This window comes from Bos grunniens, chromosome 11 (assembly GCF_055505025.1).
Source record: "Bos grunniens cultivar Pamir isolate PY7600 chromosome 11, Bosgru_T2T1.0, whole genome shotgun sequence".
Classification (NCBI taxonomy): Eukaryota; Metazoa; Chordata; class Mammalia; order Artiodactyla; family Bovidae; genus Bos; species Bos grunniens.
In genome coordinates, this window is record NC_141175.1 from 99,617,350 (window position 1) to 99,635,000 (window position 17,651).

The 17,651-nt window shown below is 39.3% G+C and overlaps 1 long non-coding RNA gene across 1 annotated transcript in view; it reads right to left on the bottom strand.

Moving 5' to 3' along the window:
• Positions 1 to 5,126: 5,126 nt before the first annotated feature.
• The window catches only part of LOC147363665 (uncharacterized), a 105,599-nt gene continuing 93,074 nt past the window's right edge, over positions 5,127 to 17,651 (bottom strand). Inside the window, exon 3 of the long non-coding RNA XR_015135973.1 lies at positions 5,127 to 9,110. This is a non-coding gene — a long non-coding RNA (uncharacterized LOC147363665). The remainder of the gene's footprint in view (positions 9,111 to 17,651) is intronic.

The following is a 17,651-nucleotide window of genomic DNA, read 5'->3' on the forward strand; positions in this document are numbered from 1 at the left end:
AGGGGAGCACTGACATATATACACAGCCATGTGTAAAACAGACAGCTAGTGGGAAGCTACTCTATAGCACAGGGAGCTCAGCCTGGTGCTCTGTGATGACCTAGAGCGGGGGATGAGGAGTGGGGATGGGGCGGGGGAGGCACAGGAGAGAGGGGGAGTATGTATACTCATAGCTGACTCACGTTGTCGTACACCTGAAACCAACACAAAATTGTAAAGCAACTACACGTCAATAAAAAATTTATTTTTTTTTAATTTTATTTTATTTTTAAACTTTACATAATTGTATTAGTTTTGCCAAATATCAAAATGAATCCGCCACAGGCGTACATGTGTTCCCCATCCTGAACCCTCCTCCCTCCTCCCTCCCCACACCATCCCTCTGGGTCGTCCCAGTGCACCAGCCCCAAGCATCCAGTATCGCGCATTGAACCTGGACTGGCAACTCGTTTCTTACATGATATTCTACATGTTTCAATGTCACTCTCCCAAATCTTCCCACCCTCTCCCTCTCCCACAGAGTCCATAAGACTGTTCTATACATCAGTGTCTCTTTTGCTGTCTCGTACACCAGGTTATTGTTACCATCTTTCTAAATTCCATATATATGCGTTAGTATACTGTATTTATGTTTTTCCTTCTGGCTTACTTCACTCTGTATAATAGGCTCCAGTTTCATCCACCTCATTAGAACTGATTCAAATGTATTCTTTTTAATGACTGAGTAATACTCCATTGTGTATATGTACCACAGCTTTCTTATCCATTCATCTGCTGATGGGCATCTAGGTTGCTTCCATGTCCTGGCTATTATAAACAGTGCTGCGATGAACATTGGGGTACATGTGTCTCTTTCCCTTCTGGTTTCCTCAGTGTGTATGCCCAGCAGTGGGATTGCTGGATCATAAGGCAGTTCTATTTCCAGTTTTTTAAGGAATCTCCACACTGTTCTCCATAGTGGCTGTACTAGTTTGCATTCCCACCAACAGTGTAAGAGGGTTCCCTTTTCTCCACACCCTCTCCAGCACTCATTATTTGTAGACTTTTGGATCGCAGCCATTCTGACTGGTGTGAAATGGTACCTCATAGTGGTTTTGATTTGCATTTCTCTGATAATGAGTGATGTTGAGCATCTTTTCATGTGTTTAAAAAAGCAGCACACAGATCAGGGCACATGAGTAGAATAGCCACAAAAAATGAATGAGATGCATCATGACTGGCTGGAACAGAGGAGAACCCTATGGTCCTCCCCCATGTTCTCTGCCTGCCTTTTGTCTGTGGAGAATCTTAGTCAAAAATTAGTCTAATCAGAGAAATGAGAATGTGTGGAGACAAAAGGAAACAGTCAAAGGAGACCAAATAATAATGCAGTCATTAAGCAAAGTCAAGAACCTTTAGTTCCTTGTCAAGGACTAATAGATAGTATTCTCAGCCATATCCTGTGAACTGTCTTATAGAGACTGAAACCCAGATGGGAGAAATTTAACTACATAATGACAAGACTGTACTCACGACATAAGCTGCTGCAGTTCCAAGAACTGGCTTCCAAAAAAATTGGAAAAAATGGCTCCTGGAACTGATAATTAACTGTACCTACAACAATCAAGATGACACTGGTCAGATCAAAGGTGATCAATTTGAAGATGACTAGATGTGAGAGTTGGACTGTGAAGAAAGCTAAGTGCCGAAGAATGGATGCTTTTGAACTGTGGTGTTGGAGAAGACTCTTGAGAGTCCCTTGGACTGCAAGGAGATCCAACCAGTCCCTTCTGAAGGAGATCAGCCCTGGGATTTCTTTGGAAGGAATGATGCTAAAGCTGAAACTCCAGTACTTTGGCCACCTCATGTGAAGAGTTGACTCATTGGAAAAAATTCTGATGCTGGGAGGGATTGGGGGCAGGAGGAGAAGGGGACAACAGAGGATGAGATGGCTGGATGGCATCGCTGACTCGATGGACATGAGTCTGAGTGAACTCCAGGAGTTGGTGATGGACAGGGAGGCCTGGCGTGCTGCGATTCATGGGGTCGCAAAGAGTTGGACACGACTGAGTGACTGAACTGAACTGAACTGTTGGAGATGACTGTGCTCTTTCTGCATGTAGCCCCCTTCCTGTGTATAAAATCTCTCACCCCCCGCTTGTCAAAGGGTGGCGGAGGTGGAGGGAGGAGAGTCTGCCTTTGGACAGATGTCCATCCTCCTCCTCGGAAGCCTGCATCTGAAACAAAGCCAACTTTCCTTTCCACCCACCTAGCCGATTTATTGGCTTTTGGGTGGCGAGCAGCCGGACCCCATACCTTTTGGTAACATAGTGTTTGGAAAGCAAGTTTGTCATGAGAAGAAAAGACAGGCTTTGGAATGTTTACCCAGTGGGTGGCTGATCTGCCAGAAGGGCCAGAAGATGGGGAGAGTGCCGACAGGTGTAAAGATCACAAGGTGTGGTGAGCCTCCATGCTGTAAAGACACTAGCGTCCCCTCTGAGCACCGGGCCTGAAGTCACACAAGCTATTACTTCATCACGGTCTTATCTTTGCCCCTCGCAGTGTCTGATCACAATCCACGAGAACCCAACAGTCAGGAGTTCCATCCTGGGAAGGAATCAAGCCTGGGTTTTTCAAAATGCCTCCTCCAGAATTATAATTGTGACTCTGTGTCAGCCATCACCAAGTCATATCCTATCACCAGGTGCCTGGTATAAAGCATGCAATGAGGGAGACATCTCATGCTTGTTGGACCACTTTGGGGGCATGATACCACTCTAATGGCAGAAAGTGAAGAGGAACTAAAGGGCCTCTTGATAAGGGTAAAAAAGAAAAGTGAAATATCTGGCGTAAAACTCAAATTTCAAAAAACGAAGATCGTGGAATTCAGTCCCATCACTCTATGGCAAATAGATGGGGAAACAATGGAAACAGAGACAGACTTTATTTTCTCAGGCTCCAAAAATAACTATGGACCGTGAATGCAGCCATGAAATTAAAAGATGCTTGCACCTTGGAAGAAAAGCTATGACAAACCTAGATAGCGAATTAAAAAGCAAAGACATCACTTTGCCAACAAAGGCCCATCTAGTAAAAGCTATGCTTTTCCAGTAGTCATGTATGGATGTGAGAGTTGGGCCATAAAGAAAGTTGAGCACTGAAGAACAGATGTTTCAAATTGTGGTGATGGAGAAGACTCTTGAGAGTCCCTTGGACAGCAGGGAGATCAAACCAGTCATTCCTAAAGGAAATTAACCCTGAATATTCATTGGAAAGACTAATGCTGAAGCTGAAATCCAATACCACCCAATGTGAGGAGCTAACTCACTGGGAAAGATCCTGATGCTGGGAAAGACTGAGGGCAGGAGAAGGGGACGACAGAAGATGAGATGGTTGGATGGCATCACCGACTCAGTGGACATGAATTTGAGCAAACTCCAGGAGATAGTGGAAGACGGAGGAGCCCGGTGTAATGTAGTCCACGGGGTCACAAAGAGTCAGACACGACTTAGTGACTGAACAACATTAACAAATTACTCCTCCCATGTACACAGAGGGAGAGCGTTATCAATGTTGGGTGTGATTTCAGTATGCTGAATACGTGGCACACAATTATGAGAGCACTGTGTCTTGAGTGCTCAAGCATAGTTTCTTGAAGAGCACTGTAAATCAGAACATGAAGGAACCTGGATGAATATAGAAGTGGTTCAAAGGAATCAGTCCCATGGGGATACTGACTTGCTCTTATCGGATAAAGGAAAGCTATGCAATCATGCTGTTTTTCAAAGTTGAAATATATGTTCTTAATGAAAGTTGCATATGGCACTTCCCTGGTGGTCTAGTGGTTAAAACTCCATGCTTCCAATGAAGAGGGCAAGGGTTCAATCCAAGGTCAGAGAGGTAAAATCCCACATGCTGAGTAGCCAAAATAAATAAAAAAGTAAAGTTGCACATAAATATATTTTAGTCCTGCACCTATGATTATAACATAGAATGTGCTCACATCAAATAACTGCCTTTAAAAACAAATAAATGACTAAGCAGATAGTGAATTATTTGGACAGTATTTTAGGAACAATCTGGAAGATCTCTAGAAAATTGTTTCTGTGGTGTTCTCGCATACTAAGTCGCTTCAGTCGTGTCTAACTCTACAGACTGTAGCCCTCCAGGTTCCTCTGTCCATGGGATTTTCCAGGCAAGAATCCTGGACCGGGTTGCCATGTCCTTCTCCAGAGGATCTTGCTGACTCATGGATCAAACCCACGTCTCTTAAGTCTCCTGCATTGGCAGGTGGGTTCTTTCTTGGATCATGCTAATTGACTTTTTTCCATTTATGCCACTCACATTTTAAAAGGTACCTGCCTTTAATAGTAAATGTTGTTCAATTAACCTGCTTCTTCTCCAACTTTTATCCTTGAACAGGCTTTCCAGGTGATGCAGTGGTAAAGAATCTGCCTGCCAATGCAGAAGACACAGGAGACATGGGTTTCATTCCCATGTGATTCAAGAAGACTCCCTAGAGCAGGAAATGGAAACCCACTCCAGCATTCTCGCCTGGGAAATCCCATGGACAGAGGAGCCTGGGGGCGCAAAGAGTCGAATACAACTGAGAGACTGAGCACACGTACAGCATCCTTGAATGTATGTAGATTTCCAGTATACTTTAAAAAGATAAATTTTAAAGGAATTAGGTGTTATGTATCTTTATATCTAATAAAATAATTCTTTTCCTGAATGAAGAGATCATCCTTTATTTTTTTACACTTGTGTTTGTGTATAGGTGAGAGAATTTTATAGATTCTTAAAGTTAATATTAAAAATTGCTTTAAAAAGTCATGGTGTTAACTTTGCCTAGAGACATAGCTGAGGAAAAAGTCTCACATGCAACAGAAGCAAATAGACCGTTATATTTTATGTCTGCAAATAATTCCTCTAGCCTCCTATTCAAAAATGATACAGTGATCATAATCACTAAGCTGTGTGCTTACTACATAGCAATACAGAAAATTTGAGTTTGGGTAAACATGTCAATGTATCATTATTACATTATGCTAAACAAATTACTAGTAAATGTGGACAAATGTCTTAGAAAAATATCGGTGGTATTAACCATTATATATAATAATTATATAAATGAGTATGTAAAATAAATTTTCCACAAAGATATTTATTGTATCTGTATCATATTAATTATGTTGCTGTTTAAATAAAGATAAGTTCAATGCAATCTACAGAATTTGTTAATTTATCTCAAATGAGAAAAATAGAAAATAGCACATACATGAAAATAAAATATATTTTTGTACAAAATAATTATGTACTTCTTAAAATAGAAACATTTAAATTCCACATGCAATTTAGGACATACTTCACTTTTAAATATTTAATGAAATAATTAAGTCTTGCTAAGTTAACATCCTTTATTTTTAAATTATAGATCCTTAGAAACTCTTATACTTTTCATTTTTATTGAATAATTCATTAGCTATAATTATTTCACACAAATTTTGACTAACAGTATATGAATATCAACTCTTCAAAATTAAGAATTTTATTTTGTCTTGTAGTCTTTTAAATCCAGCATTATTCATATTTTATATTTATTGTCTTCTGTTTATCTGTGAAGAAGTCAAGATGTTTGTACCAAAATGATTTATAATTATTATATTGAAATCCTCTGAGTTAAACTAATAAGAAATGGTTTCTTTCTCCAGTAATCACCCCTTGAATGCTGAATTCATGCCCAATGAGACTGAAATTTATTTGAGAAAAGAGAAAGCTTTCTTGTCATCGTGTGTGGTTGTGTACATGCAGCTTTATCTCACACATACACATCACAAGACTGAAAAATTTATACTTTCATTTGGTTCCTGTGTTTCTGTCCTCTGTTTTCTCATCTAACATTCTACGGTACTTTTTCTAAATCATCAGGAGATGAGCCATCTAGTTCAGCCATTTTCTGTGAACATTTGGAGCTTCATTATATTTCATAATGTACTTTTAACTTAAACAGACTTTTCATTTTTTGTAAAAACATTAATGGCAAGAAGCTTTCATTCTTTTATCTTTCAGTTCAGTTCAGTCGCTCAGACGTGTCCGACTCTTTGCGACCCCATGGACCACAGCACGCCAGGCCTCCCTGTCCCTCACCAACTCCCGGAGTTCACTCAGACTCATGTCCATCGAGTCGGTGATGCCATCCAGCCATCTCATCCTCTGTCGTCCCCTTCTCCTCCTGCCCCCAATCCCTCCCAGCATCAGAGTCTTTTCCAATGAGTCAACTCTTTGCATGAGGTGGCCAAAGTACTGGAGTTTCAGCTTCAGCATCATTCCTTCCAAAGAAATCCCAGGGCTGATCTCCTTCAGAATGGACTGGTTGGATCTCCTTGAAGTCCAAGGGACTCTCAAGAGTCTTCTCCAACACCACAGTTCAAAAGCATCAATTCTTCGGCGCTCAGCCTTCTTCACAGTCCACCTCTCACATCCATACATGACTATTGGAAAAACCATAGCCTTGACTAGACAGACCTTTGTTGGCCAAGTAATGTCTCTGCTTTTCAATATGCTATCTGTGTTGGTCATAACTTTCCTTCCAAGGAGTGAGTGTCTTTTAATTTCATGGCTGCAGTCACCATCTGCAGTGATTTTGGAGCCCCCAAAAATAAAGTCTGACACTGTTTCCCCATCTATTTCCCATGAAGTGATGAGACCAGATGTCATGATCTTCGTCTTCTGAATGTTGAGCTTTAAGCCAACTTTTTCACTCTCCACTTTCACTTTCATCAAGAGGCTTTTTCATTCCTCTTCACTTTCTGCCATAAGGGTGGTGTCATCTGCATATCTGAGGTTACTGATATTTCTCCCGGCAATCTTGATTCCAGCTTGTGTTTCTTCTAGTCCAGCGTTTCTCATGATGTACTCTGCATATACATTAAATAAGCAGGGTGACAACATACAGCCTTGACGTATTCCTTTTCCTATTTGGAACCAGTCTGTTGTTCCATGTCCAATTCTAACTGTTGCTTCCTGACCTGCATATAGGTTTCTCAAGAGGCAGGTCAGGTGGTCTGGTATTCCCATCTCTTTCAGAATTTTCCACAGTTTATTGTGATACTAAATAAAAACTGAGGAAGAAGAAACAGACTTTTTATCAAATGTATATTATGTGTTTTAAATTATCAAATACATATGGAACACGAATATTTCTTGTTGATGACAAGAAACACAATGATAAAAGCAAAAAAACACGGCCAACCAACTGAAGAACTTCTGGGGAGACTGACAATCCCACATGAAATTGTTGGAAAGTGCAATAAGAACCTCAATGAGCAAGTCACTAAGAGTTGCCAGATCACACAGAGGAGGTGCCTAATCCAGAGGAAGGGGTTTTGAAGGGCTTCCTGGAGGTGGTGGCTTTGAGGACAGAACACACGGGCTAGGAGTAGCCAAGTGCTGAGAACCAGGGATGAGCTAGAGTGGGTATCACAGCTCACATGCAGAAATGCCTGGACCTGGAGCACCTTCTTTGGAAATAAGAATTTGGTGATGCTCCTTCTATAATCCGTTCAGATTTTTTGTTCAGATAAACAACAGCAAAAATAGGCTGCCTGACCATGCAGAGGTTTTTCAGAAATCAAAACTAGAAAGTCTAGAACTGTTGCTACTGGTTTTCATCTTCCCAGCCCTTTGTCTGTCAAGGGGGCTCATGACCACAGTGAAGCACATGAGGCTCAGTGGATGACAAGTTAAGTAGAATATCATAGAGAAAAAATAAATAAAAACTATTATTTTAAATCAGTGCCCAAGTGCACACACTACCTCTCTGAGGACAGTGATCACAAAGGGAAAAGTCAGGCATGAACAGAGCAGCTTAGAAAACACCTGGGTTGAGGCTTCCCTAGTGGTCCAGTGGTTAAGAATCTGCCTTCGAAGGGGATGTGGGTTCAATCCCTAGTCAGGGAACTAAGATCCCACATGGTGTGGAGCAACTAAGTCCTTGTGTCTTAATTAGAGAAGCCTGCATGCCACATCAAAGACCCAGCACAGCCAAACGATAAATAAATAAAATTAATGAGTTAAACTGATTCCTGTTTTGTTTTCTGTTTTTCTTTTAAAGGACGTCCATCCCCATTTTGGAGACTGTGTGGTGGAACACGAGGTGAGCTCTCAGAGCAGGACACAGTCCCTCCTCTGATTGTCAGAACTGGCTGAATACTGCTGGGCAGGACTGTGTCTGTCATTTGTTCTTTTCTAAGTCCTGCATGGGGCCATGAACAGATGGACAGAGACATGTACCCTTGATGACTGCGCAGGTGATTGCTTAGTCCCTACGTATCAGGAAGGAGTAAGGATGCAAATTCCCTGGAGACTTTCAACTGGGAATTTCATCTTTCATTAGCAGTAGAAATAGTTAGGTCAAACAATTAGAAAAAAAAAAAAAAAAACCAAACTTTCCAAACATCAGAAATGAGGTCACTCTGATTCTGGATGATAGCATATTACCTGTTACAGAAACATATTTTTTCATCATTTCTGTGCACTTTCTTGATGGGGAACTGAAAAAGCTGCCAGGCCTGGAGATGACAATTCTCTGAAGAGTTAGACGAAGGTCAAGAGACACAAATACTCCAGCTGCTGATCTCATTCTCTCGCATGCTGGGTGAGGACCATGTTCCTACGCTGAAAATTGGGAACGTAGCCAGGGAAAGCCAGTATGAATTAATCCTATGCAAAGTGCTCTATTAGGGAAGAGCTCCCACCCAGGGTGAGTAAGCCAAGTGAAGTGAAATGAGGAGGGCACAGGGTTCTGGAGAGCTTTCTCAGCAGAAGGGTAAACATATGGAATGTTCCAGAAACTTGAAGTGCTTGCCTATGGATAGAGCAATGCATCAGAGAAGGCAATGGCACCCCACTCCAGTACTCTTGCCTGGAGAATCCCAGGGACGGGGAAGACTGGTAGGCTGCTGTCTATGGGGTCGCACAGAGTCGGACACGACTGAAGCGACTTAGCAGCAGCAGCAGCAGCAACAGAGCAATGCATACAGTGAGCTGCAAAACAGGTGTGGGTCCTTCATGGAGGCTGTGATGGGCTGTTCTCACTGTCAGCTGTCACTCTTCATCCCGCAGACAACCTGAAACCATGGAAAGGGGGTATCATGGACCACTTAGAAGGCCAGTCAGCTGTTCCATCGCTTGTTATTTCCTGACAACAGTCTAAGATCTACATATACTTAGGCATCCAATGTGTGGGAGTTGAAATCAATTTCTTAGGTCCACATAGAGGATTACACAACATTCAACAGATGGGGGTACCATTTTATGTGTGTGTTCATTCTCTCAGTTGTGTCTTGACTCTTTGCAACCCCGTGGACTGTAGCCTACCAGATTCCTCTGTTGAAGGAATTCTCCAGGCAAGAATACTGGAGCAGGTTGCCATTTTATCCAGAAAGTGAAAGTGAAAGGGAAATTGTTCAGCTGTGTTTGACTGTTGCGACCCCCCATGGACTGTAGCCCACAAGGCTCCTCCATCCATGGAATTTTCCAGACAAGAGTACTGGAGTGGGTTGCCATTTCCTTCTCCAGGGGATCTTCCTGACCCAAGGATTTTATCCAGAGGATCTTCCCAAACCAGGGATCAAACCCACCTGTGTATTTCTTGCATTGGCAGGCAGATTTTTTTTACCACTAGTGCCACCTGGGAAGCCCATACCATTTTATAGGACGGGTGATATGGATGGAGTTTGAAATATAAAAAATAAAAATTAGAATTCAATTCAAACAACCAGCAATGGTATCGTTATGGTGACCTAGATGGGTTGGATGGGGCATGGAGGTGGGAGGGAGATTCAAGAGGGAGGGGACATATGTATACCTATGGCTAATTTAGGAAATCAACCCTGAATGTTCATTGGAAGGACTGATGCTGAAGCTGAAGCTCCAATACTTTGGCCACATGGTGAGAAGAGCTGACTCATTGGAAAAGACCCTGATTCTGGGAAAGATCAAAGGCAAGAAGAGAAGGGAACAACAGAGAATGAGATGGTTAGATGGCATCACCAACTCATGAGTTTGAGCAAGCTCTGGGAAATGATGAAGGACAGCGAAGCCTGGCATGCTGCAGTCCATGGTGTCACAGAGAGTCAGACATGACTGCACAACTGAACTGAACTGAATGGCTGATTGTACAGCACTTCATTGTACAGCAGAAATTAACACAGCATTGCAAAGTACCCCAATTTGAAAAATAAAGCAATGAATTATTTCTACCAAAAAGTATCTGATAATTGGAAATCTGCAATAAATATTATACATGGTATTAGTGAGAGGGAAAAAATCTCAAACTTAAGGAAGGGATATGCTAAAACTCAGTAAGTTTACAATAGAAATATTTCCAAAATATTAGGCAAATAAACAAATTCTAATCTAAGTGCTATCTTGCAATGATTTTTGATGAATGGCATATTCATCAAAAATGGCACATTCATCCAAAACAATCAAGTATTAAAAACTAGCACTTTAAACTTTTAGTACTAAACACTTAGGTCCCAATTTGTTAGTTACTTGTGACATTTTCATTTGGTCAAAATGAGTCATAGTTACTACACCACTTAAGTAAGATTTTCTGAGCATTATTTTAAAAAATAAAACAGTAAACTAATTCTAAGTAGACATTTTTAGAAAAATTTCTTTGAGGTAATTCTGTTTTCCCCATTATTTCATGAAGCATATTATCAATGGAAAAATTTGCAGAATATTAAAGAACTGCAGTCTTCATACTTAGTACTTTAATACATAATTATTTAGATTAGTTGTATGTATATTATATTTGCCTATATTGATAATGTATTTTATTAATATATAGCTGCCACCATAAATTTTATAAGGTATTTTAAGCTTTTATAATTATTTATGTCATATACCATTTAACCCTGTAAATATCTACTTACTCACATATATGTATGCATACATACACATACATATATATACACACATGTATATGTATACACACATATATACATATATATACACAAGTTTGTATGCATTAAAATACATTTAGACACATACCCCTAGTTTAATCAAAAATTTTTCATAGCTCAAAGATGTGATTTTATACTTTTTTATTTCGGATTCCATAAGTACATGCAAGTGGTCTTATTCAAACTACCACTGTTTGGGATATGGAAAAATATGAATTGACTTTAAATTTCCCAAGAGAACGTTCATTTTTAACGTCTCACAAGTATGTTCCAAAGATATTACATTACAAATTATCTTCAGAAACAATAAAAGCCAATTTTAGTAAGGCCTTGGGTATTGTTCCCAGGAAATTTGCTAATGTATATAATCAAACCAAATAACGAGCTGTAATCCAGTGAGCATGCTGTTTTGTTTGAAAGGTATTCAAAGGAAATCTTGGTCTGTACTTCATATTTAGTGAGAAAATTAGTAATAATTCAACAAAGAAAGTTCAGTGAAGAGATGCCCCGTGAAGGGTAAATATTTCCCTTTAAAACCTGCAGTAAAACAGTACACATACACACTCATGCATGCACAAACACACACACACAAGCACAACATGGGGAGTAGAAAGCTGTTAAAACTGTCAGGAGGGAAAAACCTAGAACGAACAGAGCTTTTCTAATCATGACATTAAATATATTTGCAGCAAGGTCAGCGAAGGAAGGAGAAAACTATCTGTAAAGAGTATAAAGTGGTGGTTAGAGGACTTAAAGAAGTCGACATAAATTGTTGTTGTTCTCTCACTAAATTGAATCAGTGATGCCATCTAACCATCTCATCCTCTGTTGCCCCCTTCTCCTCCTGCCCTCAGTCTTTCCCAGCACCAGGGTCTTTTCCAGTGAGTCTGTTCTTCACATCAGGTGGCCAAAGTATTGGAGCTTCAGCTTCAGCATCAGTCCTCCATAAATAATCAAGTCTAATTTTTGCATGCCTTTTCCATTAGGGAAAATGACTTTCTTGATCTACAGAATGAAAAAAGAATAGAGTTGCTGTTTTTTTGCCTTTTTTTTCTTCCCAGCCATGCAAGAAGAACAGATAATAATTTTTGCTCCTGTGTTAAATAACCAACACCAGGAAGAAATATATAAACAACAAAATACTTGGCAGAATAGCATAGCCATTCTGGAGATCAGAGCCCTATGATGACCCATAGGCTGCATGGAGGAAATCTCCAGTGCATGTTGCAGAGGTAGAGTCCTCAGGCAGAAGATAGCACACCCCACAAGAGGAAAAGACACAGGTCAGGTTACAGACAGACCCAGGTAGCTAGAATGTGAAGGGCAATTACAGACAGGAGGGGATTCCAGACAGAAAATCCTTGGGAGAGTTACAGAGAGTTTCTTCTCCTAGGCATTAACACAAGAGAAATAGAACACAAATCTACATGAAGATTTTTACACAAATGTTCAGGCAATTTTTTCCCCCCAATAGCCATAAATTGAAAGTGAAAGTCAAAGTTGCTCAGTTGTGTCCGACTCTTGTTGGTTGATGATAAATGAGATGGCTGGATGGCATCACCGATTCAATGAACAGGAGTTTGAGCAAGCACCAGGAAATACTGAAAGACAGGGAAGCCTGGCCGCTGCAGTCCATGGAGCTGCAGAGTCAGACATGACATAGCGACTGAACAACAACAATTAATTGGATACACTCAATTTTTTTGAGGATATTTTTAGGTTCTTTATCCATAATATGGATTGCGTTTCACATCAGCTTTATAGTTTCTGCCCATCTTTTTATTCTCTGCATTTTATTGTTACCTTTGCTATTCAAGTTACTGTCATCGTACTAGGGTGAAACAGAGTTATTCATGGATTGTTCTCACTTCCTCCTTTTTTCTTTTTGAATTGTTCTTTCACTTGACTATCAATATTCTCTTTTCAGCTCTGATTGATGACAGCTTTCAAGAGAAAAAAAAATCAATCACCTCTATGAATGACAGAGATCAGGTATCATTTAGACAAATGTGTGCTTTCTATAATCAGCAAATCTATTTATAGGAAAAGACAACTTTATTAACCATTTGGCACACGCTCAGTGGTAAGATTCTCCTTAGTTCTCTTTCAAATTTTAAAGTTACACATTTTGTAAGTTAAGTGTCATACATTAGTGACTTGAGATATTAATGGCCTTCACCCTCCAAAGCAACAGTTACCAGATTTTTAGATAGCTTCAAAGCCACTAAAGGTGGCATGCTGTGGAAAAAATGCACTTTTATAGATTTTGTTGTCTCACAATCAAGGATGGTGTTTCTGATTATTCTTTCCTAAAGTAAACTTCATGGTTCAATAAATGACTCAAACATTTTAAGCATAATGTTGTCTTTATAGAGCATACCTAATTGTACTCATTTTTGCTTAAAGTGAGGCTTAAGAGGCATATTCAGAGGACAGAAGTAAGTGCCAAGAAATCATCAGGTTTTCCTCTATTGGCAGATTAAAAAAAAAAAAAAACACAAAACGTGAAACTTTTGTTCTGCCAAGAAACTACTTATTTTTGATTCCTAAAGTCAAACGACTAGGCAGTCTTAAACCTCTTTGACCATGGATTCTATCTCAATATTCCAAATGCATAAGCAATTACTCTAGGAAGTAAGCATTACTGTAGGAAGTAAGCAAGTGAATGAATCCTATTTTTACGAGCAAAGGCTCAATGATCCAATTTTTTCATTCCACATATTAAATATTTCACAAAGTAGTTTATCAAATATTATAGTAAGGAATCACTAGAAATGAAATATTTAGAAACAGATACTGGAGGAAGTAAAGCATTGCTATTCATGCAAGTATATCAGCATGAAATAAAATGACACAAAATACTGAACAGCTCCATATGCCCTGTCATAATTTAGTATTCTTATTTTCAATATAAATTTCTGGTTTTGATCTGGTCGCTGCTTATTTATGGACTATATTTTTTAAAAACTATCAACTCACTATTTAATTCCCGCTTCTACTTACCCAACGATGCTCCAGCTCCTCAGCCAAGATTTTAATTGATTTTTGTAGTAGCCAGTTGTTAATAGGATAATTTGTCAATACAATAATAAAACAATTGTCTCAATGGCTCTCATTGCTCAGTTCACCAGATAACAAAGTTGAGTTTTGTTTCATTAATTGAATGCAGGTGTAGGATTTGTGGGATGAAAGATATAAATCCCTGTGGAATGGTGGAAATCTGGGTCAGAGATCACAGAAAAATTAGTTAAGCATGCTGGGTCAAGAGAGGCCCAGACAGGTGTCCCAGCTCTGTTTCTCTGTGTCACTTCCTGTGTTCTCCATTGAACACTGGTCTGTTGATCTCCAGCACACAGGTCAACACATGTATTTCTGAATCTGTAGTAAATTAGAAACCAGACTAGGATTCCTTACACTCACGAACATGTGACTCCAAACACCCAGACAGTATTAACCTCTCAGGATAAAAATATTTCACTGTACATTTAGTGTTTTCAAAGACAGTAGTGAGATACTATTTTTCTCCTTCAAGATGCGTGATAACTGTAAAAGGGATGCAAATAATTTTTCTTTCTCAAAAAAATAATGAAAAATTAAACAGAAGACATCCGTTTATACCCAAAAGGACCCTAGAAGGGAACCTTGGCTCCAACTGTTCAATATAGCCTCCCCAGATCTCTTGGATGAAGTTACATAAACTTCATTCTTAATGTTTCTCTCATTTCTTTAGTTTTTAGACCTGATTCAGGCCAGAGCCACACCAGGACTGTCTCTTTACTCTTGAATGTCTCCCTCCTGGTTAAGGAGATGGCCTTATGGAGCAGTTAGGAAATCACCCATCTCTACTCTAACTCAGCAGCTCGAAGGCCAAGCAAAAGGAATCCCAGGCCAACCTCCCCTCACTCCCTGAAAATCTGCTTTGGCTCAGCTGCAAGACTGGAGGACTGAGTCATGTAATTACCCCATGGGCGACAGAATATGAGATTGCATTTCAATGCTGCGGACTGATCCCATAAGCTCCATTATTTATTTTAGTAAAACATGGTTGTGTTTGTTTAAAAAAAAATTCTCCAGTTAACCTATCACTATGCCACTCACAGTTCTTTTTCATTCTGTCATTTTATTGTGCTTTTAAAAGACACCACTTATGATTCCCTTCTATACTCTATTACTAGTCTCAGTGACAACACAGTAGAGCTATTCTCAAGTATCTACAGAATAGAATTCAGATTGAATGTAAACTATGGAATTAGACACCTAGAAGAATTCTACTGTAAAGTCTCTTTCTGAACATAGAAACTCATTAAATGAGCAGGCACACGCAGACACTATAGCTTAATTGTGGCCTTATTTATGACATTACTACATAACACACATGTGTACATACACACACACACATACCATGTATATTTCTTCTCACTAAAAAAGACTTTTTCACAAGTTTAGGAGTTGTTACATCCAAAAGGAAGCCTGGAAAGATGGTATTGATGATCCCATTTGCAGGGTAGCTTTGGAGAGGCCGACACAGAGAACAGACTTACGGATACAGTTGGGGAAGGAGAAGGTGGGATGAATGGAGAAAGTAGGATGGAAACAGGTACACTAACATATGTAAAATAGACAGTCAGTAGGAATTTGCCATATGACCCAGGGAACTCAAACTGGGGCCTTGTGACAACCTAGAGGTGTGGGATGGGGTGGGAGGAGGGAGGAAAGTTCAAGAGGGAGGGGACATATGTGTACCCATGGCAGATTCATGTTGATGTATGGCAGAAACCAATGCAATATTGTGAAGCAATTGTCTTTCAATTAAAAATAAAATAAAATAAAGTAAGCCTAACTCATAATTTTAATTAGATCTGGATAATTTAGAAAAAGGATTGGGGGAAAAGAGTTTGGCCTAAATTACTCATATTAGCCAATAAGTTTGTAAATATTCACCAGCTAACACAAAATACTACCTCCCTAACTGACTCAAGAAATACCTAGCTGGACCTTGTAGGGAGCCTTCTCCCAAGGAATCTGCTCAGTTTATAATCACCCAGTTTATCCTCCTTCCTTATCAGGCTACGTTTCCAACTCTACTTGAGGTATAAGAGTACTTTGGTGGGTATTTTGCTTCTGTACTTTTGCTGTCATAGAAGTTAGTTCAGGATAGACCCAGTGAAGGTCTCTCATGGTTTGAAACACTTCCTGGCAATTTAGAAAGATAATGCCACCCTCTTTGGTGACAATAATCTCATGTAAATAAAGCTTTTTCTTTTTTTAATTAAATTTTTTCATCATAATTTGTCCAGCAAAATATTTCCAACTTTCTTATTTCCAATGCCAAGCAAGAGCTTTAGTTGGGATTCCCACAGGCTGCAGAGAGAGAGATGTGACCAAAAGACACATTTCTTAGTATAAAAAAAAAAGATCCGACCTTACTGAAGGTATACAATAAAATTTTAAATATTTTTTATCTACTATTATTTTACTATTAATTTCTTTTGAAAGCTAATTTTAGAATAAAGCAGATACCCATGTACAGAAGACTTTTTTAAAAAAGAAAAATCTCTAAACAGAACAATTTTCAGTTTAAAATAAAGAAAATAAAATTGCTCACAAAACTTTAACATACCAGCTGGCCCCAATACAATTACCCAAGTAGAATACATTTAAAAATTATGTATCACAATTTGAAGCGATTTTACATTTTTATACTTTTAGAGTTGGCAAATGAATAAATGTCATAGTTTTTCTACTGTTTAAAATTAAATAAATGCTTCGTTTTGCAGGTAAGTTCTGCAATCTGACGCCAAACCGTAATTGCCAAGTGCATTTCAGATAGTGCCAGGATGTCATTTACTTTTATTGGATTATGAAATGACTAGAGAAGATGTCTTTCCAATTCTTCCTGGTTATTCCCTTAGGGTTCTCATTGCCCATGTCCAGCTTTCACTGCCAAGGACACAGGTTCAATCCCTGGTCAGGGAACTAAGAATCTGAAGCCTTGCAGCAGGGCCAAAAAAAATAAAAGAATAGAATGAATACGAAAAGTTACCTTTTGCTTCTCAACAACCAAGTAAGCGTATAGCCTTACTCCAGGTTAAAAGAAAGTCTTGCTTAGCAGGACATGAGCTGGTAAATAGCCTAATGAAGACAGCGCCACTCTTGGCGGTTCACTAAAGATAAGCCGTAAGTATAGGGACTGTTAAGAAAAGAAGCATTTCACAAATTTCTAGAAAATTCCCAGAAGTATGTAAAAATCTTTCTATAGCAAGAAATGAAAAATAGGATTCAATTACATCAAAATTATTATTCAACCATATTGGTCAAATCTTGGTTTTACATGTGTTTTATTTTTCGTTCTAGTCACAGATCATTTAAACCACAAGCAAGTCTGGAAGAGTCCTTCTGCTTGCCTTGTTTAAATTATTTTTTCCTTGGACTCTATTGTGTGTGTGCTCAGTCGCGTCAGACTCTTTTGGAGACCCCATAGACTGCAGCCCGCCAGGCTCCTCTGTCTGTGGGATTTTTCAGGCAACAACACTGGAGCAGGTTGCCATTTCCTGCTCCAGGGGATCTCCTCAACCTAGGTATCAAGCAACCTACGAATATCCTTTCTTTTTCATATAACGGATTCAGAGTTAAAGCCATAAATCAGGCTTGTTGGTTTGAGATCGTTTGAGAAAAATATTCAGACACATTAAACAC